Here is a 27263-nt window from a genome sequence, read left to right as displayed (position 1 = left end):
GTACTACTTGTCCTTTAATTATATAACTATTATTGGGAATTAGATCCATAGGTCCTCCCGACTGGGTGAAATTCTAATTTCATTGGTGTATATTGTCTGTGTTACAAAATTCTTGCCATTTAAATAAATCAGAAATAGTTTGTCACTTGCATGGTATATGCCTTTAGTTACACATGGATTTCTAATTTTTTTTGTACATAAGGATTGCATCATGGACAAACTGACATGTTAGCAGGCCCTATGCACCATTTACCATTGATTTTATACTGTCGTCCACACCTTTCCTCTTAAAAATCAATACAATTTAACTCTCAGATAGGTTTGGCTCTATGAATGTATGACAGCTAAAGCCAAATGGTGCATACAATGATCAAATCTGGCCACTTTGACATCTACCTGGTTTTATTTCAGTTTTTTGATGCACAGTTTTTTGCTTTTACCATTGCTATTTTTTAAACTCGCACAGTGAAACCAGCAGAAAGCACCAAAAACAATATGTCAAGGAGGCAAAGAGATACAGTCAGGACTTGGAAATTGTACGCATGTTACTGTATCTTTGGCATGGGGATAATTGCAAGCTAGAGAAATAGTTACAGACCCCCATTCAGGTATTTCCCCTCCTCTCCCAAATGAAGCAGATCTATAGTCCTCAAATTCCTATTAATTGCCTGGGGCTAAAGAGATTCATTTTCAGTAAGTTGAGAAATCCAGATTTATTTTGTGACTCGGTAGAAGTTACTTGGTGGTGAGAAAGTGAATTCCAGTAATGCAAGCTGGCAGGCCAGGATTTGTGCTCCACTCTGTTGGCGTATGAAATTACAGCACATCATTCAAACAAAATCAATAATCCAACTTTTATGTCCTTTGCTAGGTACAGTGAAAATTTTATTATTCTGCGATTATTTTATTCTTCCTGGGTTAGGTCATGTGCTGTAGCAGTAAGAAACAGCTCAAGTGGGTAGAATTTGCAAGATCAAAACTTGTGTTTTTACCCACATACTATAATGATCAGATAATATTCAAGGTACAATGCTATAAAAGTCAGATTCTTATTTCCTTAAATCATCCCTGTAATATCCTGAATGATATGTGGCGTTTCAGTTTACCTAAAGAAGAGAATTTCCCCCCTCAGCGTGGAAAGAGTTTTATAAGCAGTGGTATTCCTTAATCGAGGCAAACAAAACAGCAAGAGACAGTTTGTTTCAACATCAAATTTTCTCTACATGAACGAGGAGGGGAAATCTGATCCTATTCTTTCATCCTTTGATTTAGCTTCTTCTGTGTCACTCTTTTTCTATGGAACAAGAGTATTTTTATAGAAAAGACAGATTGTTCTTAGGGAAGGTCTACACAGCCATAAAAGCCAGGTAATAAATTTACTTTAAAGCATCAGCTCCTAAAGTATGTTTGCATAGTGAAGTATGGACCAGGCCAAAATCCAGGCTTAAACATTTTCTCCTTGTTATCACCTCGTTAAGCTCCCCACGTCTAAGCCATGCCTCCTACAGTCACAGGTATGGTGCCACTAATTAAGAAGAAGGGGCTCATTACAAATTCTCATTAACATCAATTGGAGTTTTAAAGCCAAATCCCTGGACTGAAAATTTACCCCCTTAATGTTCAACACAGGTGAACGAATAAAATCGTTTAAATGCCTGTATCATGGGGTAGTGCAAATGTGCTCTCCAAGGATGAACAAATTGCTTACTGCGGTCTGGCAGTAATCCCATTGCTCAGTAAAAGGCAGGCAGAGCTTTGAAGAAAAATACTATTCAAAAGGGAGACACTGACAGAGAAACGGGTTGGGTAGTGGTAGCTGGTATCACAAAGTACAAATTACCATCTACGTGTCATCTTTGGAAAGGATATATAGATGAACAAAATAAACAAAAGATTGCACCTGACAATTAACTGCTCAACCAGTATCATCTGAATTAATGAATGAATAAAAGTTCACCACTGTGGTTTGACCTGCTAATGAAACTTCTCTCTCAGATGCTTTCAGTATTTGCTTCAGAATGTCCTGCATTATATTCCTTAAATCTTCTGTGATTATAATTTTCTTAGAGATAACACTGTAAATTAAGTTGTTGTGGGAGACTCTTGGGTTAAGACATTCCAAAATGCTTAATTTCATGAAAGTTAAAACGTATTGATTTGGTTGATTTGAAAGGACTGTTTTGCAGTTCACTGAAGTGATAAGCCATATGGAAATAAGTCTTCTTGGAAAATAAAAGCAACCTTATCTTGTACAGATAAGGCTTTCTCTCTTTTGTAAATCCAAAGGCTAACCAGTTTTTAAACTAAATTTCTGCTTTCCCTCATAATCCCTCTTCTTTACCCCAGGATAAAAACAGTTACCCAGAAATGTTTACAAGATTACTGTGTGCTCCTAAACTATGTGTGGATTGGGGAATTTTTTCTGGTTTTATACAATCTTGAGTTGTATGATGGATTCTTTTATAAATTGTTCATATTTCTCCAGAGCGGGCATGTTGTTCATATTTAAATCACATTAACAGTATGTACCATGATTAGCCTCACCCAGAAAGTGTAATGACTATGGTTTAAATGTCTCCTGAGTGTCAGATTTCTTCATGATGTCACTACCTGTCAGTGGCGGTTACAGAATCATTGCACACTGTAACTAGAAGAAGCCTTCAAAGCTCCAAGCTCTAGCTCATTCTTCACATTGTATAGATAAGGAAGCTCAACTCCAAGAAGTATAATTGACGTTCCCAAACTCACAAGCAACGATAGGCCCCCAACTGGAATTTTGATCTTCTGATCCCTCTTTTAGCCCTGGTGTTAATAGCCAACTCAACCCAAGTATGTAGCAGACGCTGAGAACTTCACCCCTCCTTCCCAAAGTTGTTCTAAATTTGTAGCTGATCAGACTGAAAGAAACCCTTCAGAAAATATTCTTCTAGATATATGGGAAGATAGATATTTTACTTAAGACAAGCCTGCTTTATAAGCCTTATAACCTTATAAGTGTTAACTTTTCATCTCTTCACCTGCTTAAAAATTGAAAGACAGTGATAATGGATGCATAAATGCATCATGGGATGAATAAATTGTGTGAGTTAGAGAAGAGAAAATGAATGTGTTCGTGAAAGAGCGAGCACATCAATCAGTAGTTGCATGGTGTTTGCACCAGTGTGTCCAGGGGACACCTCACCAATCAATCATCCAAGAAGCTCCCTCCAGCTTTCAGAAGGAGAAAAAGATTTCACACTGAAGTGCAATAGAGAAAGCTTAGCATTTAAAGAGGTCATTCCAGGGGTTCTTCTAGTTCCCAGAGGGGAGGGAAAAATGGAAAGGGGGCAAAATGCCATAGAAAGCAGATAGTTTGGAATTTTTAAAAAAATGTTAATTGCACTGTGCATCATTCTCATTTTATATTGATTCAAAAATCATTAATTAAGCATCATTTGTTATATTCCACTCTTATCTGAACATAAAAATATTTGACATTTGTTTATAGCTTCTGCCTTCAAGGAGCTTAAAGCTAAAAAGTGTTTACTCTTTAAAGCTTCCATCACTGTGCTGAATTATAATCCAGTACTGCTTAGAGTTTTATTTTGTTTTGTTTTTGAGCATCAAACATTCACTGGAAATGTTTCGGTTTTATGAATCATTCATCCAATAATTATTGGTCATGTGCAAGATACTACTCTAACTGCTGTATTGAAGTAGCTTATACACTGGTAAGTCAAATAAAATTATTATGTAACTAATGATGCAAGATGGAAAGGAATTAAATGACAGAACTGGATAGGCAACATTATCTGTTCCCAAATACCCAAGGAGATAAAGTGAGCCACAGAAATATGAGTAAGTTTGTCCAAAATACTCTCATTACTGAGTTGCAGATCTGGGAATATGTTCCCCAAATGGTTCAGTTTTCAATAATATCTGCTGCTAAAGGTGGTGTCTCATTTGCATAGCTAATTATTGAAATGTCTTAATAAAGTGTTGTCCAGTAGTGAGGAGAGGCAGCTACTGACAATGAAATGATTTTTTTTTTAAAGATTTTATTTATTTGTCAGAGAGAGAGAGGGAGAGAGAGCGAGCACAGGCAGACAGAATGGCAGGCAGAGGCAGAGGGAGAAGCAGGCTCCCTGCCGAGCAAGGAGCCCGATGTGGGACTCGATCCCAAGAGGCTGGGATCATGACCTGAGCCGAAGGCAGCCTCTTAACCAACTGAGCCACCCAGGCGTCCCAATGAAATGATTTTTTAAGCGGGAAGTCAGTCTTGCCACACACTCCTGACAGCAGGATTTCATTTACTGCTTATGGTCACTCTTTCTTTGCTGGCTTTTCCAGTCAAGAAATGGAGAAAATCTCAGTTAGGATTATCATCAAAGTGGGATTGTATAGAAAAACCCCAGCATCCAAACGACAACTGAGTGTATCCATTCCATCCCAAGAAAACTGGTATCGGTCGCGGTGTACAATATGAAAACTGCAGCGTCTAAGACAGTACATGGTGGTTAGCATAGAATTTGAAAGCATCAGTGTGGGGATTGGGTGGATAGGGTTTGAGTGCTGCCTTAGCCATTTGTTAGCTACACGACCAAAGATTTCCCTTTCTCATATGTATTAATGTTATAATAAAAGATGGTAGTGGTTGCAATTTTCCTCCATTTTCCTCCTCTGTCACTCTTAAAACAGGTATCAGCCCTTTCTTTAAAATCCTGAAACTCTTATCACATTTTGTCTTACAGGGTGCCATAGGCTCATCTGTTGCCCCACTTGCTTATAAACTATTTGGAGACAATAATCTCTTGAATTCTCTTAGTGCCTAAACAATACCATATACATAACAGGCACTGAAAATTACTATTGATTTGAATGTTATGGATGATGACAAAGAAGCCAACTGTGTTGAAGGCCATGTGAACAATTCATAAATCCTTACCAACCATCCCAGTTTGATTAGTATCACTATGGATTGAAAGTAGCCTTCAACCTATAAGTAATTTTCTGATCTCGGGAGTTTTCTGCTACTAACAACAATGATAGCTATCATTTATTGAGGGCCAATTATAAATCTGGTATTTTCCATGCATTAACTCACATAGGCCTCACAATCAGCCTCCACAAGAGATATTTTAATTCCCATTTTAAAAATAACACCAAAATAGGGATAACTGGTGGGTTCAGTCTTTTAAGCATCCAAATCTTGATTTCGGCTCAGCTCATGATCTTGGGGTCCTGGCACTGAGCCCCGCATTGGGCTCTGGGCTCAGTGGCAAGTCTGCTTGAGCATTCTCTCTCCCTCAACCTCTGCTCCTCATCATGATTCAGTTTGCTCTCTCTTTCTCCCAATAAATAAATAAATAAATCTTAAAAAAAAATAAATAAAACAACATCAAAATAAGACTTAGGAGGCTGTTATGTAGGTAGTCCCAGCGCACACAGCTTAAAAGTAGGAAATAAAAACCTAGATTTTAATTCAGGACTAACCCCAAAGGCCCATGTCATAGTTGTGCTTTCTCTTATTATTCATTATGAGCCGTAAATCCAAAATTTGCCTAATTCCATTTTTTTAATTGGAAGAATGATCTCTAGTAGTGAAATTCAGAGGTGAGTAAAACAAACTTACACTTACTTATAAATAGAATTTCATTTAAATCTCCATAAGACTTTCTTAGCCCCTTAACCATTAATTTCAGAATTCTCAGGTCCAGTGTCCTCAACAACTCACCAGATGATATAATTTGTGTAAGCCACTTATTACCTACCCATCAGTTTTGTCCACTATGAACTACAGATGGAGTTTATCAGAATACATGAACTGTGTCACAGAAAGCAGTACGTAAGAATCCGGGTCAGGAAGTTACTTAGTAACTAAATGACTTCCAAATTATATTTTTTAATTATATTTTAATTATATTTAAATTTATGTTTTTTAATTAAAGCAACAATTCTTAACTACTGGTTATTTATCTAAACTCATCAAAATATACCAGCTAATAAGTAGTGATGGTCTACAGAAAGGACATCAAAATCCAGGGAAGATAACCCTTAGAATACATAAGAATCATAGATACCCGAATATCAACAAAACTCAAGGTTTCCTAACATATGATTACAATAAGGCAAATTCCTTTAAGAGATTACATGGCCTATAATTACTGGTTTTTAACTACCCCAAATTATCCCTGTTTGAAAAATGTCACCAAAATCCAGTGTGAAACCTCTGACTTCTTGTCCACTTATTTGACTGATAAATCAACTTTATAAAATGAAATGATTATTGGGTGCCTGGGTGGCTCAGTGGGTTACCTGGGATCGAGTCCCGCATCGGGCTCTCTGCTCAGCAGGGAGCCTGCTTCCTCCTCTCTCTCTGCCTGCCTCTCTGCCTACTTGTGATGTCTCTCTGTCAAATAAATTTAAAAAAAAAAAATCTTTAAAAAAAAATGAAATGATTATTTCTCCATGAATACTAAAATGCTGACTTAATATCAGATAAGTGACATTTCATACACATATATATATGTATGTGTATATATACATATGCATATACACACACACACACACACACACACACACACACACATAATGAGACTAAGAACATAAAACTTAAAGCCAGAAATCTGTGTGGTTCTATATAAATAGTAGATTAGAAAGCACTTAGTTCTTTAAGGCCCTCTAATCACACATTAAAATAAGCATATGTAGTGGTGGTATTTCAGTATGCTATTAGTCACAGTGTTTTTTTGGTTGTTTCTTTTTTAACTAAGAAAGTATTCATACCACAAATTAGACTTTGAAGGAACCATCAGTAGTTTCTAAGCGGAGTATCCTGTGACAGCAGTATATTTTCCTACAGCCCGGACAGCAGATACAGCACACTGTAGGAAAGAATAATGTTGTAAGCAGATACCTCAGTATAAGGAATTCAAATATTTGAAAAATAATTCTCCATTCTAAAAGCTAAGAGCTGGAATTCTAGGTTTGTATGAATTTGAAGTTTTAAAACATTATGTATCCTGGTGAACATACACACTCAAAACTACGTCTGTGATTGAAGTGTCTGTGAAATTGCCCTGCAGATGGCTCTCTCTGGAGCCAGTGCAAATTGGGCAAAAGAGAAACTTCTCATCTCCTAGTTCTCATATTTGGACCTCTTCTGCCAACAATTGACCCTTGCACACCCATTGAGAGGGCACTGTCTTAGAATCAGACCCTGAATGAAGATCTGCGTGCAAGTGATTTGGGAGAACTGGGCAGGACAAGAAACAAAGGAAGCCTGACATGGGGCAGACTCAGGCAGATATCCAGCATGCAGACACTGGAATACACATCATGCTATAGGGTTGTCCCAACCCAGGCAAGGGAACTGGACTTCCTGACCCCTGAACTAGAAAGTCAGTGGAAACTCCCAGGCTGTCTGTTACTTGTGGGCCAAATGATTCCAGTGGCCCAGGAAGATGTGGCCGTCACACCAGAGGGACATGAGTGCATAGAAATAGAAAGTAAAAGGGCTTCTGGGCAGAGTACTGACATTGTTTGCAACAGGTTGTATCCCAGATACCAGAGATAGAAATAGAGCCCAACTTCAGATCTACATTTTCCTTGGTATCTGTTATGAATATTTTGATTTCAGGATACAGAAATTGAGTAGCTCTTACTTCAGATGTAGTCTGCTCTGGTATTCACACGATACCATCAGGTTCCATTTCTCAGCTCTACTTCCTATGGGTTTACTCCATTGTGATATGACCTCCTCCCAGTTCCAGTTTCTCTCCTTATTCCTTTGCAGTTCAAGCTTTTTATTTCCACACACTGGGCACAAATAGATATGACGGAATCCATATCTCAATTCTCACAGCAAAAATACTGGATTATTTGCATTGATCCAGTTTAGATCATATGCTTAATCCTACTTCAGTTGATAAGACCATAGAAATGCAAAGTGTTTATTGGCTTAAGCCTGTGTTGCATGCCCATTACTAAATTTGGCTTAAATCCATGAATGGAGTCAATATTATCCAAATGTCAGAGTTTGGACATTCAGAATAATATTAAGAAGGAAAAAAGGTGCATGTTAGGAAAGAAATTAATAGTTAACTACTAATCTCCTGTTCTTACTATAAATTTAGATTGGCTATGAGTCCTCTGTGCCTGTCTTTAAGGGCAGCTCGTGTTCAGCTGGAGATGAACTTCGAATTGCTACTGTCTTAATTCTCCAACTCAAGTTCTTAAGTCTTTGGAGTATTCCATGGAACCCTGATGAAGTCTAATACTATTTCTTGATTTGTATTATAATAACTCTACTTTTTATTTTAGAACCCGTACAAGTTTATAAAATCCAAAAAATGTTTAATTGCCTTCAACAACAAAAAGGACTTATTTTGTGCATACCATTTTATACCTTCCCCTCCCCCGCCACTTAATGAGGTACCATGGACATGGTTTCATGTCTGTACATGTACCACCCTCTTCATTCTTTTTCATGGTTATTGTTCATTGGTGAGTTTATGATAATTTATTGTACCAATTACTTATGGACACTTAGGTTATTTACAAGTTATTTGCTATTGTAAAAATTTTTTCAGTTGAACATTCTTGTACAAAAGTCTTTGTATTCTTCTGCAACAATTTATGTAGGACAAATTCCCCATAATGAAATTGCTGAGTGAATGTATGAGAATACAGATAAATATTACCAGACTGACTAGGAAAATATTGTGCCATGCTCTTCCACACTGGCTCAACACTGGACCTGTCAATATTTTTCATCTCTGCAAATCCACAGAGGAAAAATACCGTAGAAGTTCTTATTTCAGTCATCTACATATCCTCAGATTATTTCCCCTCATTTCTTATATGTATATACTTCAGCTTCTCTGTCAGCTCTTGGTGATTACAATAACCTTTCAAAATAGTCAAGGTAGTCCTTTCAATACCTACTCTTCATCCACAGACACCAAGCCTCATAGTCATACACTGAGGATTATTTTACTAATAACAACAAGCCCTCCATTTTCTTGTTTCCAGCAACTTACTCTTTGTTTGCCACCTCCTACCTGTCTAGTTTATTTCCTATAGTTCTCTGATTCTACTAGGACCTATAATCATTAAACCTACCATCTCTCTTTTTTTTTTTTTTTAAAGATTTTATTTATTTATTTGTCAGAGACAGAGGGAGAGAGAGCAAGCGAGCACAGGCAGACAAAGAGGCAGGGAGAGGCAGAGGGAGAAGCAGGCTCCCTGCCGAGCAAGGAGCCCGATGTGGGACTCGATCCCAGGACCCTGGGATCATGACCTGAGCCGAAGGCAGCTGCTTAACCAACTGAGCCACCCAGGCGTCCCTAAACCTACCATCTCTTAATGCTTCTTAGTCCTTTGTCCTCCCTTCTTAGCTCCCCGTTGTCCTTCCTATCTTTGTTTCCCTGGGTAGATGTAATGGCCCATCATTATGATCACGCCATGCATTCACCCTCATCCTCCTTGCTCCTTTCTCTCCCCTTCCCTCCATTACACTCACCTGATATAAACCCAACCCCAGTGAAATCCTGTTGACTGCACACTCTTTACCTGCACCTGGGCGCCTACACATGGCTAAGAAAAAACACTGTTATACTGACTGTCTACTTTAAATCCATGAGCATGTACCCCAACTGAGCCCTTTGTGCTAACGCAGCAATCTTACTATATTCTCTAATCCATTCACTCCCCAACACTCCTTGATAACTAGTTCACAGTGTCTCCTCTCATCACCAGACCTCCAACAACTCCTCCTACCTCTTGACTCCCTGATGATGACCTTAATTCTCTGAGATAATGGAGGTAATCAGAGCAAAATTTCTACAACCTCCCGCTCCACACTCAATATTCTATCTGCCTTCCTCCTGTTACTGCAAATGAACAGTCTGTGTATGTATCTAAGGCCAATTTTGAGGCAAGGAAACTTGAAGTCTTAAATAGGAATACTGCCTATGGGGTAAATTAATTTTTGCTTATGGACTAGGCAAGGTAAGAGTGCACCAATTTGTTATTCAGCTCTTTGTTTATATGTTGACTTCATAGTGAGCATACTCTATTCATGTCATTGTGGAAATGAACAGGACCCTGTTAGTCATTTAACTATCCCTTCATTTTACAAGTTGAAACTAAAGAGGTCAAATGACTTTCCCAAGAAACATGTGAGTGTGTGCACACGCACCACACGTGCCTGTGTGTTTTAAATGGGCAATTAGAGGAAAAATGGCAGGCAACATAGGGGAAGTTGCACAAATTTTTTTTCTGTGGAACTCACCAAAAATTAACAAAAATTAACCCTAACCCTAACCCTAACTGAGCTTGGTCATTTCTCTTCTGGGTCCAGGAGGAAAGAAGAGAGAAAAGGGGAATAATTTCTGTGGATAAATGTGCTTCATCATGAATTGCAAGCAGCAGCCAACAAAGTCAGGGAAGCTAGGGGAAAAAAACAAAATGTGTGGTCAAACCATATGAACCACACAGGAAAGTATCTGGGTTATGCTAACAGGATCACAAGGTGAAGCACAGAGTACTTACCCACCTCTGAATTCTGATGTATGAGGAGGCTGAATGAAGTGCTGTCAAAAACAGGATTTCCTCACTCTTTTTCCCAGCCCCTCGAATATCTGAGACCCAAAACAAATAATACTGACCATTGGCATATGTCAACTATATATGTTTGAATAGAAAACTAACTGAGTGCTTGGGCATTCAAGAAAGGAAAAGCAATGGGACTATACCCATACTATTTTGGAATAAGGTAGGCTTGAATTGAAGGACCCTCTTTAGAAATGAGAGCTATCAAATAAATTCTGTTCCCACTAAAATGAGAAAAAAAGGAAGCAACAAAATAGAACATATAAAATTCAGAGAGAGGGAGTACTTTGGAAGAAAATGCATTTCAAAAATGGTATCAAAATTTTGCAACTATTTTGCACAATCAAGAAAATTGAATTTTATGAAATAATAGATCCAATATGGGATAATACGGGAATAATATATGGAATCAGTGAAAAAGAAGCTGTTGGAACAAAAGAAAGAAATTGAGAGGAAAATAACACCACAAGAAACAAAAAATGTAATGTATTAAAAACAGAAAAGAAGAGACCCAGTAATGTAGAAAACCCAGACAGGATTGAGGACAGGGTTGTGAAAAGTCACACAAAAATAAGAAGTCATGAAGAGTTAAGCACTTAAAAATACCAAAGTAGATGTGAAGAAAAATGGAAAGCTAACATATGGTTATTATATGCTGGCAGGGGTAAGGGGGTAGGGTACAGAATAAATAAAACCCACAAAAATTCAAAAAAATAGTCTCCGAAAGAAGAAAAATTCTCTCTATAGATCAAAAATATTCAGTTTGCTTTAGAAAATGTTTTTAAGAATCGCCAATATCAAGATATATATTTTAAACCTCAGGGATTAAAAAAAACATTTAGGAAGAAGATCACTTAAAAAGTGCAGGGAAATGGGAATGCTTAGGGATTTCAGGGTTTTCAAATTACAGATGTAAAGACAATGGAATATTGTTTTTAGAATTTTCAGGTTAAAACTGTATGTATCAGCCAAATTGATACATTTAAGAAAATCATATTCTCAAATGTATATGTATATATGTCTCCCATGTTTAATTCTCTCAAATTTAATTTAATGTACTTAAAACATAACCCAAACTTCCATTTCCAGCAAGATCGTGGATTAGATTCTAGAGTTGCAAATAAAAATATGGAATGTCCAATCAAATTTAAATTTCAGATTAACAATGAGTAATCTTTGAGTATAGGTGTGGTCCTTACAATGTTTGGGATAAACTTAGACTAACAAAGTATTCCTTGTGTATCTGAAATCCACACTTAACTATACATCCTAAATTTCTTGCAACCATAGGTAGTCTGAAAAAAATCCCCATTTTTTTTTAATGAGATATGCCATATTAAAAAAGAAAGATATTTTTCTTTCTTTTTACATTGTGTGACAGAGCTCATAAGAAAGTAAAGAAACCTCTAGGTTTACAACTAGAAAGGAAATTGATTAACTGAAGCCAAAACAGTGGGACTTATTTGCTAATTATAGTGGCCAAAACACTTGTGTTTGGCCATTTAGGGACAGAAGACAGTGCTTTGGAACTATATAGAGAGTAAAAACTGAGGCCTATCTGGGAGCACCAGAGATCAAGTGCCACATCCGGCTTCAAGCTCAGTGTTGAGTCTGCTGGAGACTCTCTCTCCTTCTGCCCCTCCCCGCTGAGGGCATTCTCTCTCACGCGCGCTCTCTCTCTCAAATAAATAAATGTTTAAAGAAAAAAAAAACTGAGGCTATCTATAAACCAACACTCTCAAAGGACTATAATCTCCATGAAAAGGATGAACTAAAAAAATATGCTCACCAACAAAAGGAGACAACAAAGAATTGTCTATCTTGCCTTAGCCTCTGAGGAGAAAACAAAACATATTCCCCTGGAAATACAAACGCATAGATTTTTCCTCAAACAAATTTAGTGTTGAAACTGTATGATCAGTGTGTTCCTAGAAAACCTAAGTTAACTTTAGGTAGTCCTGGATTAGTAAATTGGTAGTGTGGAGCAACTGGCAGAACTAAACTCAAATTCCTCTGAAGAAATGCACACTGATCCCAGGCTTTATGGGAACTCTACAAATAAAGTCAAGCCAAACATGAGTCCATCATCCGAAATAACAGACTACATCAAGAAATAAACCACTGCAAAGAGTCATCAGAGTTATTAGGACAATAAATGAACAAACAAAAAATAAATCCAAAAATGTAGCAACTAATCTTCGACAAAGCAGGGAAGAATATCCAATGGAAAATGTAGTCTCTTTCAACAAATGGTGTTGGGAATATTGGATAGCGCATGCAGAAGGATGAAGCTGGACCATTTCCTTACACCATACACAAAAACAGACTCAAAATGGTTGAAAGACCTCAGCATGAGACAGGAATTCATCAAAATCCTTGAGGAGAGCACAGGCAGCAACCTCTTCAACCTCAGCTGCAGCAACTTCTTGCTAGACATGTCTCCAAAGGCAAGGGAAACAAAGGCAAAAATGAACTATTCGGATCTCATCAAGATAAAAAGCTTTTGCACAGCATAGGAAGTAGTCGACAAAACCAAAAGACAACTAACAGAATGGGAAAAGATATTTGCAAATTATATATCAGATCATGGGCTAGTATCCAAAATCTATAAAGAACTCATCAAACTCAACACCCAAGAACAAATAATCCAATCAAGTGGACAGAAGACATGAACAGACATTTCTCCAAAGAAGACATCCACATGGCCAACAGACACATGAAAAAGTGCTCAACGTCACCCGGCATCAGGGAAATACAAATCAAAACCACAATGAGATACCACTCACATCAGTCAGAATGGCTAAAATTAACAAGTCAGGAAATGACAGATGCTGACAGATGCAGGAAATGACAGATGCAGAGAAAGGGGAACACTCCTTCACTGTTGGCAGGAATGTAATCTGGTGCAGCCACTGTGGAAAACAGTGTGGAGTTTCCTCAAAAAGTTGAATATAGAGCTACCCTATGATCCACCAGTTGATTTACTCAGTATTTATCCAAAGGGTACAAACATAGTGATATTAAGAGCACATTCACCCCAGTGTTTATAGCAACAATGTCCACAATAGTCAAACTATGGAAAGAATTGAGATGTCCATTGACAGATGAATGGATAAAGAAGATGTGATGTATGTATATGTATATATGTATCTATGTATATGCAGAATGGAATATTACACAGCCATCAAAAAGAATGAAATCTGATATTTGCAATGATGTGGATAGAACCAGAAGGTATTATGCTAACCAAAATAAGTCAATCAGGGAAAGACAATTATCATATGATTACACTGATATGTGGAATTTAAGAAACAAGGCAGGGAATCATAGGGGAAGAGAGGAAAAAAAGGAAGCAAGATGAAACCAGAGAGAGAGACAAACCATAAGAGACTCTTAGTCATAGGAAACAAACTGAGGGTTGCTGGAGGAAAGGAGGGAGGAGGGTAACTAGGTGATTGACATTAGAGAGGACATGTGTTGTAATGAGCACTGGGTATTATATAAGACCAATCAATCACAGACCTGTACCTCTAAAACAAATAATACATTATATGTTAATTAATTGAATTTCAATTTAAAAAAGAAAAATAAATTTTTAAAAAAAGAGAGGGAAAAAAGAAAATAACAGCATTAGAACCCTAGGAACTTTCTATGTTCAATTATAGATATACAATATGAGGTATTTGAAAAAACAGGAGACTATAAAAGTAAGCAGATTTTCTTTTAAAAATTGAACATTTAAGACACAGAAATTATGATTATTAAAATTAAAAATTCTGGGAATGGATCAAGCAGATTAGACACAATTCAAACAGAGAATGAGTAAACCAGAACATAGAGCTAATGTGATTTTCCAGAATGCAGCCCACCAAGACAAAGATAAAAGTAATCTGCTTAGGGTTTCCAGGACCACACCAATCATTTTCAGCTCCAGATTTATTTGAGGGAAAACCCGTGTGTTTGAATTCCCAGGGAAAATTGTTTCATTTTCCACTCAGTCATGGATCGCATGAAACAGGTTAAAAAACATGAAAGATAGAAAGAGGTATCCATTCGTGCTCTGAAAGAAGAGAATGAAGGAATGGGAAGATGGATGCTCACCGAGATCATGAGTGAGGAGGTTCCAGAGCTGAGGAAAGACTTCTCATGCAGGACAAGTAAGAAATCCTTACTTAAGCATAGGGTGTTTTAACTCTGGAACAGAGATAACAAGAAGATCCTAAGAGAGTAGTCTGCTGATGAGAGTGTGCATTGATCAATCCTTCCAAAGGAGAGTTTAGCGATATTTATCCATGATTAAAATATCCATATTCTTTTTTTTTTAAAAGATTTTATTTATTTATTTGACAGAGAGAGAGAGAGAGGTCACAAGTAGGCAGAGAGGCTGGCAGAGAGGAAGGGAAGCAGGCTCCCTGCTGAGCAGAGAGCACCATGTGGGGCTTGATCCCAGGACCCTGAGATCATGACCTGAGCCGAAGGCAGAGGCTTTAACCCACTGAGCCACCCAGGTGACCCTAAAATATCCATATTCTTTTGCTCTCTGATCCTACTCATAGGAGTTTATCCTAAAGTGATAATCTGACAGAGACCAATAAGGACATTTGGTCTCTATATAATTTTTTTAACAATAAATTTGGATGCAATTTAAATATCTGGCAGTATGAAAGTTAAGAAATAAGTCATAGAGGGTCACCTGGGTGGCTCAGTCAGTTAAGCATCCAACTTTGGCTCAGGTCATGATCCTGTGGTCCTCGGGCTTAGTCGGAGCCCTCACTGGGCTCTCCACTCAGCAGGGAGTCTGCTTCTCTCTCACTCTCTCTCTGTCCCTCCCTCTTCTCATACTCACTCTCTCTCACTCCTCTCTCTCCCTCAACTAAATAAAATCTTAAAAAAAAAAAAGAAAGAAAGAAAAAGAAAAAAATCATTGCATAATAGTACCTTGTCATTTTATACAGAATTAAAATGGCTTATATATGTATATATCCCCATTTATTGATAAGGACAGATCTCCATTCTTAACCAATAAATAAAGCTTATAGTAAAACAGCATATATCATATGGTCCCATTCATGTAAAGTTACATATATATTTGCTTATATTTACAATGTCTTAGAATATTACCCAATATGGGTGAATATAAATAAAAAGAGGGCAATGGAATGGTCTGAAAGATTAGAAGTGGTGATCTGTGAGTATTGGGATTACAGGGAATTTTCCTTGCTCTGTATTTCTACAACATTTGGGTGTTTTTTCTTCTAAACAGAAGCATGTTAAATACACCCACACATATACATAAGGAATATCTTACATTTTTTTGATTCCCTGGACAGTTTTCTTTTCACTAAACGTAAGACCATTTTGCTAATCTATCACTTTGGTGCCGTTAGGGCTATCTGTACAACTATAATTGTACTATGCTTTTCTTTACCTTTGTAAGTGTATATAGGAACCTTCACTATCACTCCCAAATGTCAGGTGTGACTAGTGAATGAATCCATTTTGGTTACCTTATGCATGTAAAAACTGAGGAAAGGTATTCGTAAGTACAGGGGGAGAGAAGTACAGAGAAATACCAAGGGACCATATTTTAGCTAAAAGCCAAAGCAGCTACAACCACACCACACAAAGACATCTCATATGTCTTGCCCAGACAGCATAAAACTGAAGAGATACATGAGTATTTATAACTACTCCTGATGTTTCTGTCATTTTTTAAAAATAAATCAGTTTTCATAAAGGTCTAAATAGGGCTGAGAAAAATCATAAATAAAAATATTATTGAAGGTAGTATGGTTTTTTCCTAAGACATTAGATAAACTGGAACAACTAATGGTAGTTTTCTTTCTTTACTTTCTCAGGTACTTAAATTTAAGGAGAGTTGAATTTTCAACTGCGTCTCCTCATATTGTATTCTTAGTTAAAAAAAAAAAAAAATCATTGGGGCGCCTGGGCGGCTCAATGGGTTAAAGCCTCTGCCTTTGGTCCAGGTCATGATCTCAGGGTCCTGGGATCGAGCCCCGCATTGGGCTCTCTGCTCAGCAGGGATCCTGCTTCCCCCTCTCTCTCTGCCTGCCTCTCTGGCTACCTGTGATCTCTGTCAAATAAATAATAAAATCTTAAAAAAAAAAAAAAAGTCATTGTGGTAACATCCCAGTGAAAGTGATGACATGGCACCTAGATCTTAGTTTTTAAATGTCATTCTCCAATAAAAAGAATCAGGATTCCATGAAGAAATAACTGAATCTCTGTCTAAGGCAGGAGGATCCAAGGTGACCCTGGAGTGTCTAATATTCTCAGAAAGCAAGGAAGTGTTCAAAAAACAAAAGGATGGGGACCTAATAAGTAGACAAAGGAACCATCAGAAACAAGCCCCCAGTGGCCAAACCTGGACAAATTATAGCAACAAAATCCCAAGTATAAAATAAATATACATGAGCCCATTCTGCTATAAATAATTCCCTACCTTCAAATATATACTGGTCTTAGTGACACCCTTCCAAAAAATAGTGGGACAGGGTGAAGAGTAACTCTACAATGAATAAATCTGACAAACACTACCTCACTCAAATAATCAAGGAACATCACCTTTGCTAAGCTGTGTTCACTGCATGTAGTCCATCATGTGATAGAATGAGAAGTACACTTCGTCTCTGGGGCATTCTTCAAAAATAACATTAACCCTTCCCCCTCGGGGAAGGCATGAATATGAGATGGAGGTGAAGCACAGGGGATTTCTAGGTCAGCGAAACTATTGTGTAAGATACTGTAATGGTGGCTCAGTCATTATACACTTGTCAAAACCTACAGAAGGTGCAGCAAGGGTAAACTCTAATGTAAACTATAGACTTCAGTCAATAATAATATATCATTATTGGTTCATCAGTTCTAACAAGTATACTACACTAATCCACAATGTTAATAACAAAAACAAAGAAAAAGGGCTTGAGGGCTATGTGGGAACTCCCTAAACTTACACAATTTTTAAACTGCCTCCCCGAAATGAGGTATATTTAAAAAAAAACAAAATCAGTCAAAATCTAAAAGAAAAAACTTGGTGGTAAGATGGAAAGATATATGACACAGCAAGTGTAGTGAAACATTAACAGTGGTAGGCATAGATATTCACTTTATGACTCTACTTTTCTCTGTTGGACATTACTCATAATAAATGTGGAGGGAAAGTCATTGTGGGTAATAGTGGGAGAAAGCTTAGTACAGTAAGTCAAAATGAGCCTGTGGGATTTCACTGAAACTCTGGGATGGATTTCTCATATTATTCTGTACAAAATACATAATTTGATTTAACGACCTAAATTAACTAATCTAAATTTTTGAAACTTAATGAGACTTGTCTTCAAAACCCAGAGTCTAGGTTAAATTGCCTTGTTAGTTGGTAAATACAACTAGATACCAACCAGTTCATATTATTTGAGAAATACAACTAGCTAATCTCTGTGGTTTCTCATCGGTAGAGGAATATGAGTGTGCTTTGTAGTTTTTCCAACAATACTGAGGACATGGTAGTAGGTCTACACATCTATCATCCTGGACTATGTCAGTGTTCTGGTGATGCCTTAGCACTGTTTTATTTACCATCCAAACCCATATTTTTTTTATTACTTGGTACAACATGACAATAACTCTAGTTTTGAATGGTGCATATTTCTCATTATGAATCTAAATACGCAGAATGTTTGCTGTTTTCAGTCACTACACTGTGTAAAATGGTGCATTAAAAATAGTATGACATATTTGCATATTTATCTGTATTAAAAAGCCTCAAGTTATTGCAGATACACAGCTGTTACTTTTTCACCATTTTTAAGGGAACTGTATCCCCTCTCCTATATAAATTACATACATTTTCAAATGTATCATCTGAGCCAAAAGAGCTGCAAAGCTTTAAACAGGAAAGCTGATTCTCGGAGGAGAATGATGTTAAAGGAGAGGAATTGTAAATTTTTAGTCATTGTGTCCAAATGATACATTTTTAACCGAAAATGATAAATGCGTTCCTTTGCCAACTCGGATATTATACATTGTAAACAGAAAGTAATTCTGGAGGCTCTTACAAATTACAGCCTCATTTCAGCAGAGAAACTGTTTATCTAGAGTAGAGAGCATTTAAGGAGATGCTGCCTTAGAGCCATCAGGTTACAGAAGACTCCACTTTGTGACTTCAAAGTGACAATTTCTGTTGTAAAGAAATTTTTCTTATAGAAGCATTTCCGTATCTTCATGAAAGCCAATAGTAATGTTTTTCTTTTTAATTGAAAAGGATACTCTACGTACCTGAAATGCTAGCTACTATCATCTTCGGAGTTCCCAGAAAAGTCCCAAATTGAGTAAATCAATTCTATAACGTTTCATTGTTTTCTCTAGAATCTTAATACAGACTCTTTCATTTTTTAAGAAAATACGTGTGTTTTTTCTACTCTATGACCATGGTCAGTTGATTAATATATAATTCAGATGCATGCCAGAAGTTAGGGTTTTAATATCTGAATTACAGTTTGTTTGTTTTGTAAGAAGGCTATTACACATAAATCATTGAATCAAAGATTTCACATTTCAGAATTCAATCTCACCCTATTAGCTAAATGAGAGGGGTCCTGAGAAGAGAGGATTATCGTATATTAAAAGTTTGCCGGGCGCCTGGGTGGCTCAGTGGGTTAAGCCGCTGCCTTCGGCTCAGGTCATGATCTCAGGGTCCTGGGATCGAGCCCCGCATCGGGCTCTCTGCTCCGCAGGGAGCCTGCTTCCCTCTCTCTCTCTCTCCCTCTGCCTGCCTCTCTGCCTACTTGTGATCTCTGTCTGTCAAATAAATAAATAAAATCTTTAAAAAAAAAAAAAAAAAAAAAAAAAAAAAAAAAGTTTGCCATTTTGCAGCTCTAATCCTGTTGAAAAAAGATGATTTCTGTCTTACTTAATCAGCAAGAGGTCTTTATTGCCTTAAGTATTAATTGATTAGGTTCTCATTAAGGTCAAAAGTACACTTGGCTGACCAGAGGCAGCCAATTAGCACATTGTCAGCCATGCTTATTTACATTGACTGAGCATAATGGTAGTTATTTGACTGTCAAGTCACAAGGTCACAGAATCTTTTGTGCACTTTGCCCTCTGAAAGGGCAATAATCATTCAGACACCAGAAAGCATTCATAACAAAGATTGAGTTTATTCCTTATTGACTTAAATCACTCTTAGAAACAGGTGTTTCATTCTCTTTGGACAAATGATACATCATTCTTTGTGAAATACTTGAGGTCTGGTTGAAATTCTGTGGCTGATTGTGTCTGAGGATTTTTGTTCAGCAAGCAGCTTGCACTTCAAACTCTAAATAGCTTTTTAAAGAGCAGACCAATCCAGTGACTATATCCCTTTTGCAATAGACACTTTTCTCTTGCTAAGTGATTGCAGCAAGTTAGAACTAGTTGGGCACACTTGTGCTGAATTGGCCCTGGGGCACCAGCCTCTAAGCCGAGGGTTGGAAGCACATTTGAGTCTCACCTTAGTAAGGAGATTAGTATGCTTTTTAAATACACTGCTGCTGACCTGGGACATTGGATATTTGCTGAAAAAAAAAAACAAAAGAAAAACAAAAATTCAGGGTTATTCATGAAACCAGTAAGCTAAAATTTCTGCCTGTAGTTCCAGTGGTTTTTATCATCATAAATCATTACACCGAATTTATATGGTGGTCATGTAACTAGTTACATTTGTTAACATTCCGTTTTATTTTTTTCTACGGGTCCTCTTCTACTTAAATTTAACATTATTGCTTCCATTTCCTGTTATTGACTCAAATATCACTGATGATTCCATGAGTTACATTTTAAGGAGAACGTTTTGTTTAATGCATCACTTTTACAACTTGTGACTCTAAATCGAACTGGATCCCGTAAGCAGCCTAAATTTTTTTCCTTTACATCCTGCCCTCCCTAAATATGCATCTCACTAAACATCACATTCCATCCATTCTAGTTGCTGAATATCATCAATAAATATAAGGACCCTCCATTTCAACTCACTGCCACTGCCTCAGTTCGGCAATTCGTCTCTTGATTAAACTGTTGCAATGCCTTTTTACTGGTCTTCTAAATGATTCAGTGGCCCTCTGTTGGCATAACTATCTTCCCACTCCAGTGTGGTTCCTTCAGAGTAGAGTGATATATTTTTATATTGCATCCCCAGCAAAGTTAGTGTTTGGTACATATAGGCATTCAGGAAAAATTTACTGAATAAATAAATAAATGGCCGTAATTAACTTTGTGCTACATATAAATGTAAACCTTGATAGAATAATAATTTGTTATGATTTAAGAACTCATTAAATCAAATTTTTCACTACTCTTAAATTATTAATTAATACTTTCTCAGACTGTTATAAGAAGCAATAAGTTGTAATTCATCCATGTGACTAAACCGATAGCATTGAATATGAAGATAGAGAGTCCAAATCAAAGGAAAAAATTACTACCATAATTCTTGAGTAATTAAGCTACCAAGTATATATAGAAAACAATTGCATATACTACCAAAACATTTGCTTTGTGGGATCATATGATTTTCTGATGATTCAACATTAAACTAATAGTTACTATTTATATTTTGTCTCCAGGTACTGAGAATGCCACATACATTATCTACCATCCTCTCAAGAACCAGAATTGTTATTTTATGGATAGGAAGACTGGTTTCACATGGTAACTTATCCAAACGCACATAACCTAGGTCTCCAAAGTCTAAAGTCTATCTGCCACACGAATCTGATCCTAGTAAGTTTGTATCCTTCTCTCAAACTTTGGACCATCTATTTAACACTATTCTGAAACTTCACTGGAAGATAAAAAGTGAACAATAAAAGGAAAAAAATGATTAGAAATCTTGTAGGGTAAATTGAGGGATGCCTCATCTCCCACTTGATATTGAGCCCGTTACTCTACTGGTTGAAAGAAAATATGGTTTTATCATTTAAGTTTTCAGAAGAGCAAGCTGGCCAATTCTTACTGTTTTACTGCCTTTACTTATATATGAGACAGGCAGATACAACAGATATTTTATTGCCTTTCCCCCTGTACCGAGATGCTATTGGAAGCTCTACAGTTAACACAGAGAAAGAAGGAACAAGGGGAATTAATCATACTGAGAAAGTATGTGGATTTGTGCATTCTCTATTAGTTAAAAAGCATTTACTGCATACCTGTTAGGTGTCACAGCTCCCATGCTAGGTGTTGGGGATAATGTCCCAGATTCTACAGAACTCATTTTCACTCAAACTAGATAGAAGTGAAACACTAATTTATACTCTTACTTAACATAAAGTTTAGAAATTTTAAATAAAATTCAGCCATTAGTATCAGGTTAAACTCTTATTCAACTATCCTTGGGATGATCACAGTTGACACTTAATATTTGGTATGTAATCTTTAATTAAATTTTCATATTTTACTGTTTTTACCATGCCCAGGTCAATCCCTTATTGATCATACAATTAGTTATTCTAATAATAAATGGCTCTTATTCTATAATAATAACTATGGTGTTTTGCTAGTTGTTACCTATTTTCTGTGCTCATCTAAAATAAAGCATGAGGCTATGGATTACCTTTTTCCTTAACCTTTTGGTTTATTTCAAATGAAGGAATTGTATAAGTTGATTGGAAGTAGAGGGATATTCCTATTCTTTGTTCAGATTTTACAGTGTTTCCCATGATTTTTAGTATTTGTTCTTGGCAAATTGTCCTCCCTTATCATTCACTGTGTTGCTTCTGAAAGGGATGTTTTTTAGCAAATATTTGTCAAACACTCCTAACTATGCACTGGGTTCTCATGGAACTTACATGCTAAAGGGAAAGACAAAAAAGTAGACTGGATAAGGGAGATGGAGAATGGAGGTAAGGATCTGGGGAGAGGGGGGTGTTACATTAAATAGGATACTCACAGATGGGCCCACTGAGAAGGCATCAGTTGAGCAAAGACCTGAAGGAACTAAATGATTTAACAAAGCAGGTCACCAGCATAGGACAAAACCCCTGCTGGAATTTACTTGGCCAAGGAGACAGCCAGTGGGATTGTGAAAAAATAGAAGTTTTCAAGTTTCAGGCCTGTTTGAGAAGTACCGAGGAAATTAATGTTACCACAGCAAGGTCAATTTATAAGAGAATGCTAGAAGCCAAGGCCAGAGAGGTCAAAGGAGATGGCCAGGAATTGTGCCAGGCCTTATAGACATGGGGAAGGAATTTGGCTTTTACTCTGAGTAAAATAGGAAGCCAAGAGGGTTTTAGCAGAGCCCTGACCAGATGTGACTTGTATGTTCAGAGTATCACTTGGGCACTAGCTTGAGCATGGACTTTCCCAAAGGTAGAAGCAGATCGACCAATTAAGAAATTATCTCACTAATCTATATGAAAAATGATATTGACTTGGATCAGGATGGTAACAAGGAACTTGGTAAGAAGTTGTTGGATTCTGGATATATTTTGAAGGTATAACTGACAGGATTTCCTGGCAATAGAAAGTGAGCAGTAAATGAAAAAAGAATTCAAGAAAGATTCAAGTTTCAGGGCCTAAGCAACAGAACGTGAGAAGGTAAAAATCCTTTCCTACACACTTCTTGCTCCTAATGATTCTATATGTCAACTCTCTTTATAAAACTGGTTTAAATTCTATTTTACCCTCATATACTTAGACGGTAGAAACCCAGCCAACTCGAAAGTTCTAATAGCACTCTTGGTGAATTCACAGTGTCCCTATGTAAACTGGTGTACTAGCTGTCACTTCTGAGGACAAAACCCCTGCTGGAATTTACTTGAATAACATGACATCAACATGAGGATACTTGGAACACGCAAGAGAATTAGATGACACACCCTTTGTCTTCTTTAAGCATGTTGTCTGTCTTACCATCTAGGTAAGCAGAGATCCAAGTCAGCCTAGTTTTGGATCTCAGGCACAAGGCCAAGATAGAAAGATGGATGTTTTAGTTAGCCTTGGATCTCTGTGTGACATAAAGGGAGGTCCAAGTGAGAACTTCTAGGTGAGATGGCTTTGGGGAACCAAGTCCCAGTATGAAATGTTAAGTCTCAAGGCAAGGGGTCAAGCCAACCCTAATGATCAATCATGAGGAAAAGACCCACCCCAGAGCACTGTGTATATTTTTCCAGTTAACTCAGAAGGCATTTTCATATCTCTTTTTTTCCTATGTATTTAAGAAGTTCTTGTTGTACCCTTCACACACTAACAACAGGTGTGCTGTGGAGGTGGAGGGAAAGATGAATACATATGAAGAGAAATATGAATAAATATACACAAGCATAAAATGTGTGGTACTGTAAAAATTCATGTCCACAATAAATTGTCTTTATTATGCATCTTCCTTTTTTAATTTTACGGACTTACTTTATTGTCATTTTAGGCAACTACTATTAACAGCATTTCATTTGATAATGACAAATTTGTTGACATCTCTCTTCTTTCTAGATTTAGTTGAACTCCAGGAAAACCTGTGAAATGCAAATAATTAATCATTTCTCATGCCTCCAAGAAGGTTTGGAACATGGCAAATCTTGAATGTGTCTTAGAAAGTATTATCTACTTCCAGGAAAGTGTAGGAATCCATATCTAATTCTTAGACAGATAAGGACTGAGTGAACATGAAATACAGACTGTGGTCAACTTTAATTCTTTCCCACATCAGATTTTCATGAAACATTGTCTTTTCTTTGAGTGAGACAAATGAATTCCTCTAATACTTTATACATCCATTGGTAAAATTCAATTCAAAAACAACTCTAAGGTCAAATATAAATTATTTTGTTGTTATATCTAATTTTGGATTATATAGAATCCAAATTTTATATAAAAACAACCCTCTTGTCTTTTCTTTGCCATTAGAACAAATTACAATTGGTGAAGTCCTAAGATTATAAAGCACTATTTAAGCATTCATGTTAGGTGTGAGGATTAGAGGAGAATACAAAGACTACTGTGTTAAAGGATAAAGTTTCTGAGTCCAGATGGGGCAACTTACATGGGTTTTAAGGAGAAAATACAATACTCAGTTTTAGAAGGAATGGAGGGGAGACAGTATGTTTTGGCAGTACTTCAGGTTCTTAATACAGGAGATATTATTTTAATCATCTTCATAATTGCATCTAATAATATGCTTTCCCTGTAACAGAAAATTATATTTCCTATATCTCTGTGGGTACACTTCTATGAGTTTAAGAAGACTATTTGTAAAATGAGAATTGAAGAAGGATCATATTCTTTTAAATGACTTTCCTCAGCCTTTGCATCTGAGAGTCTGAGGCAGCCTTGGGCACTGAGCACTGGGTCAGACCCAACCTGTTTGTACCTCTTCTGCTGCAGAGCCCAGACCCATACTCCTGGGTCAGACATGTTGGAGTCTTATTCCTCTATCAACTCTGGTTGACCTCTAACAAAATTCTAACTGCTTTTCTGTCCCTTTGTTTCTGAAGAGAATTTTTATTTTATACTCTTCCAATTTAACAGAGGGAAAAGGTTAAAAAGAAAATGAAACAACCCCTTCAAAAAACAAAACAAAACAAAAAAGTAGTCCACAGTCTCACTGTATTGGAGCCAAGAATTCTGCCAATTTTGCTCTCATATCTCTGAGTTGCACCCTGACCCTTTATATGACCAGTGGGGCTTGTTGCATAAGCTCTATCTGGGCGCCTGTCTCAAAGTGCTATCTTTGTCCATATTTCAAAACACTCACAGATATTTTATCATTAATTAGTATTCATATTATGTCTCAAACAATCTGTTCAAGAATAGGGGAAGTGAACTAGTTGGACAGCTCTTCTGTTTGCCTAGTGATTAACATGGGTAATGTATGGAGAAGCCTAAGACTTATAAAGGGAGAAGACGGTCCAATGCTGGGTAGGTAACTCCTGGAACATCTAGAAGCTCACCTACTTTGGAGGTTGGACTTCTCCAGAAAAACTATACTTGGCAAACAGGATGGGGAGACACAGACCTCTTTAAAAATAGACCCATGCCTTTTTGATTCACAGCATCCTGGATTGCTTTTCATCATGTTATCATGCCACTTGGGAGCTGGCTGGACTCCCTTGTTCAGTGACATATACTTCATAGTGTGTGTGTGTGTGTGTGTGTGTGTGTGTGTGTTAAAAAAAAAAAACCATTTGTTCTTTCAACCACAACATGCTTTGCATTTCTCTTTCAAATTTGAGGGTGTATATATAGATTGATCAAAATAATATTTTTAACATTCCAAACAATTTAGAAAGATAGTGGATGGGTGTCAGTTAATCTATTATGTTCCTCTCTTCCTCCTCCCCCTCTTCAGCTGCTAATCTTAGAACTTGTGTGCCAAATTGTGTAAGATATTCTTCCAATAGCTACATGTGTGACTCTTTTGTGAGCTCTACAGACAGTTATGAGGACAGATTTGGAGTTGCATATGGGACTGTCACATGATTTGATTGCCTTGTCTTCCAGGCACTGAGATTTCTTTTCACTGAGCTTTAATACTGAGGAATTTTTAGTTGTGATGGAAGTTCAGCAAAGTCTCTATTAAAGAAATTGCACACCCCAGGAATGGGGAAGGAAAAAAAAGTTTTTACTCAACACCACTCTGCATTTGGCATCTCTATATACTGAACAGTTCATATGTTTACTTTTTCCAGTAGTGAAAAAAATTCACAGAATTTTTATGAAAATCAGAGAGTTAAGAGCCTTTATTATCCTCCTTGCTCTTTTGGAGCAAGATCTAGTAGATGTCTCGACAGAAAAAGGAAGCAGATGCTTTGTAAAAAGGTCTCATATAATTCATGTCCAATTATAGAGAATGATCTACAGAAAAAAAAAATGTTATCTATCAACTGTTAGGAGCCAAAAATACTGTGCCTTTAGTCTCTGAAACAGAAAGGTGCAAATCCATTTTCAACTTTACAGAGACATATTGAAAACCCTCTTTCAGGACCCAAACACCACAGCCCCTCATCCCACTGAACCACAGTACCACCCTTGAGGGACACACAACATTAAAACAAGGTCTTTCTCTTAATCTTATTTCAGATGTTTCTCAAGAATAAATAATACCCTAATAATATCTGTGTCCAGGGCATTAAGACATATAATATTTTTAAAGTGCTAATCACATATACCCAAAGAGCTTTTTTTTTTTCTTTTAATGCACAGTGTATGAGATTACTTATCCTCATCTTATTTTCACTCTGCAAAACAAATACAGTGGTTAATTTCTGAGAGCTACACCTATTAGGTTTGAAGTCTTAATTTAGAAATAATAACAATGGCTGGCATGTATCCATTGCCACTCTGAACCTAAACTATGGAGTTTAAAATAAATATTTTTTATACATTACTTCTAATCCTCAGAATAACTCACCAGAATGAGTATTATTATTATTAATATTATTATTATTATTTTCCTTTTCCCTGTTGAGTAAAAAGTCAGAAATAGCTTGAATGAGGAGAGAAGTGTATTTTGCTGTTTCAGACCTTAATTTCCTTCTTCTGTTTACATTGGAGAAGTCTCATACCTTGCGGGGGAAATTGCACTAACACCTTGCACAGTGAAACTTATGAGTGGTAGAACACAAGCAGAAGCTTCCATGTCCTTAAACCACACCCTGAAAATTCTGGAGGCCACGCATAGAGGC

The 27263-nt window shown here is 36.9% G+C and overlaps 1 long non-coding RNA gene across 2 annotated transcripts; it reads right to left on the bottom strand.

Annotated features, from left to right (window-relative positions):
• Positions 1 to 674: 674 nt before the first annotated feature.
• On the bottom strand, positions 675 to 27263 carry LOC116590864. Of its 2 annotated transcripts, none has more exons than XR_004285766.1 (6): positions 27103 to 27263; positions 23992 to 24095; positions 14695 to 14787; positions 10534 to 10622; positions 6766 to 6863; positions 675 to 800 (listed from the first exon to the last, which is right to left on the bottom strand). It is a non-coding gene; the product is annotated as an uncharacterized LOC116590864 (long non-coding RNA). The 2 variants fall into 2 exon arrangements; XR_004285767.1 differs by having other exon boundaries at positions 10538 to 10622.

The sequence above is a fragment of the Mustela erminea genome, chromosome 5 (assembly GCF_009829155.1).
Source record: "Mustela erminea isolate mMusErm1 chromosome 5, mMusErm1.Pri, whole genome shotgun sequence".
NCBI lineage: Eukaryota > Metazoa > Chordata > Mammalia > Carnivora > Mustelidae > Mustela > Mustela erminea.
This window is presented reverse-complemented; position numbering and strand designations above follow the sequence as displayed.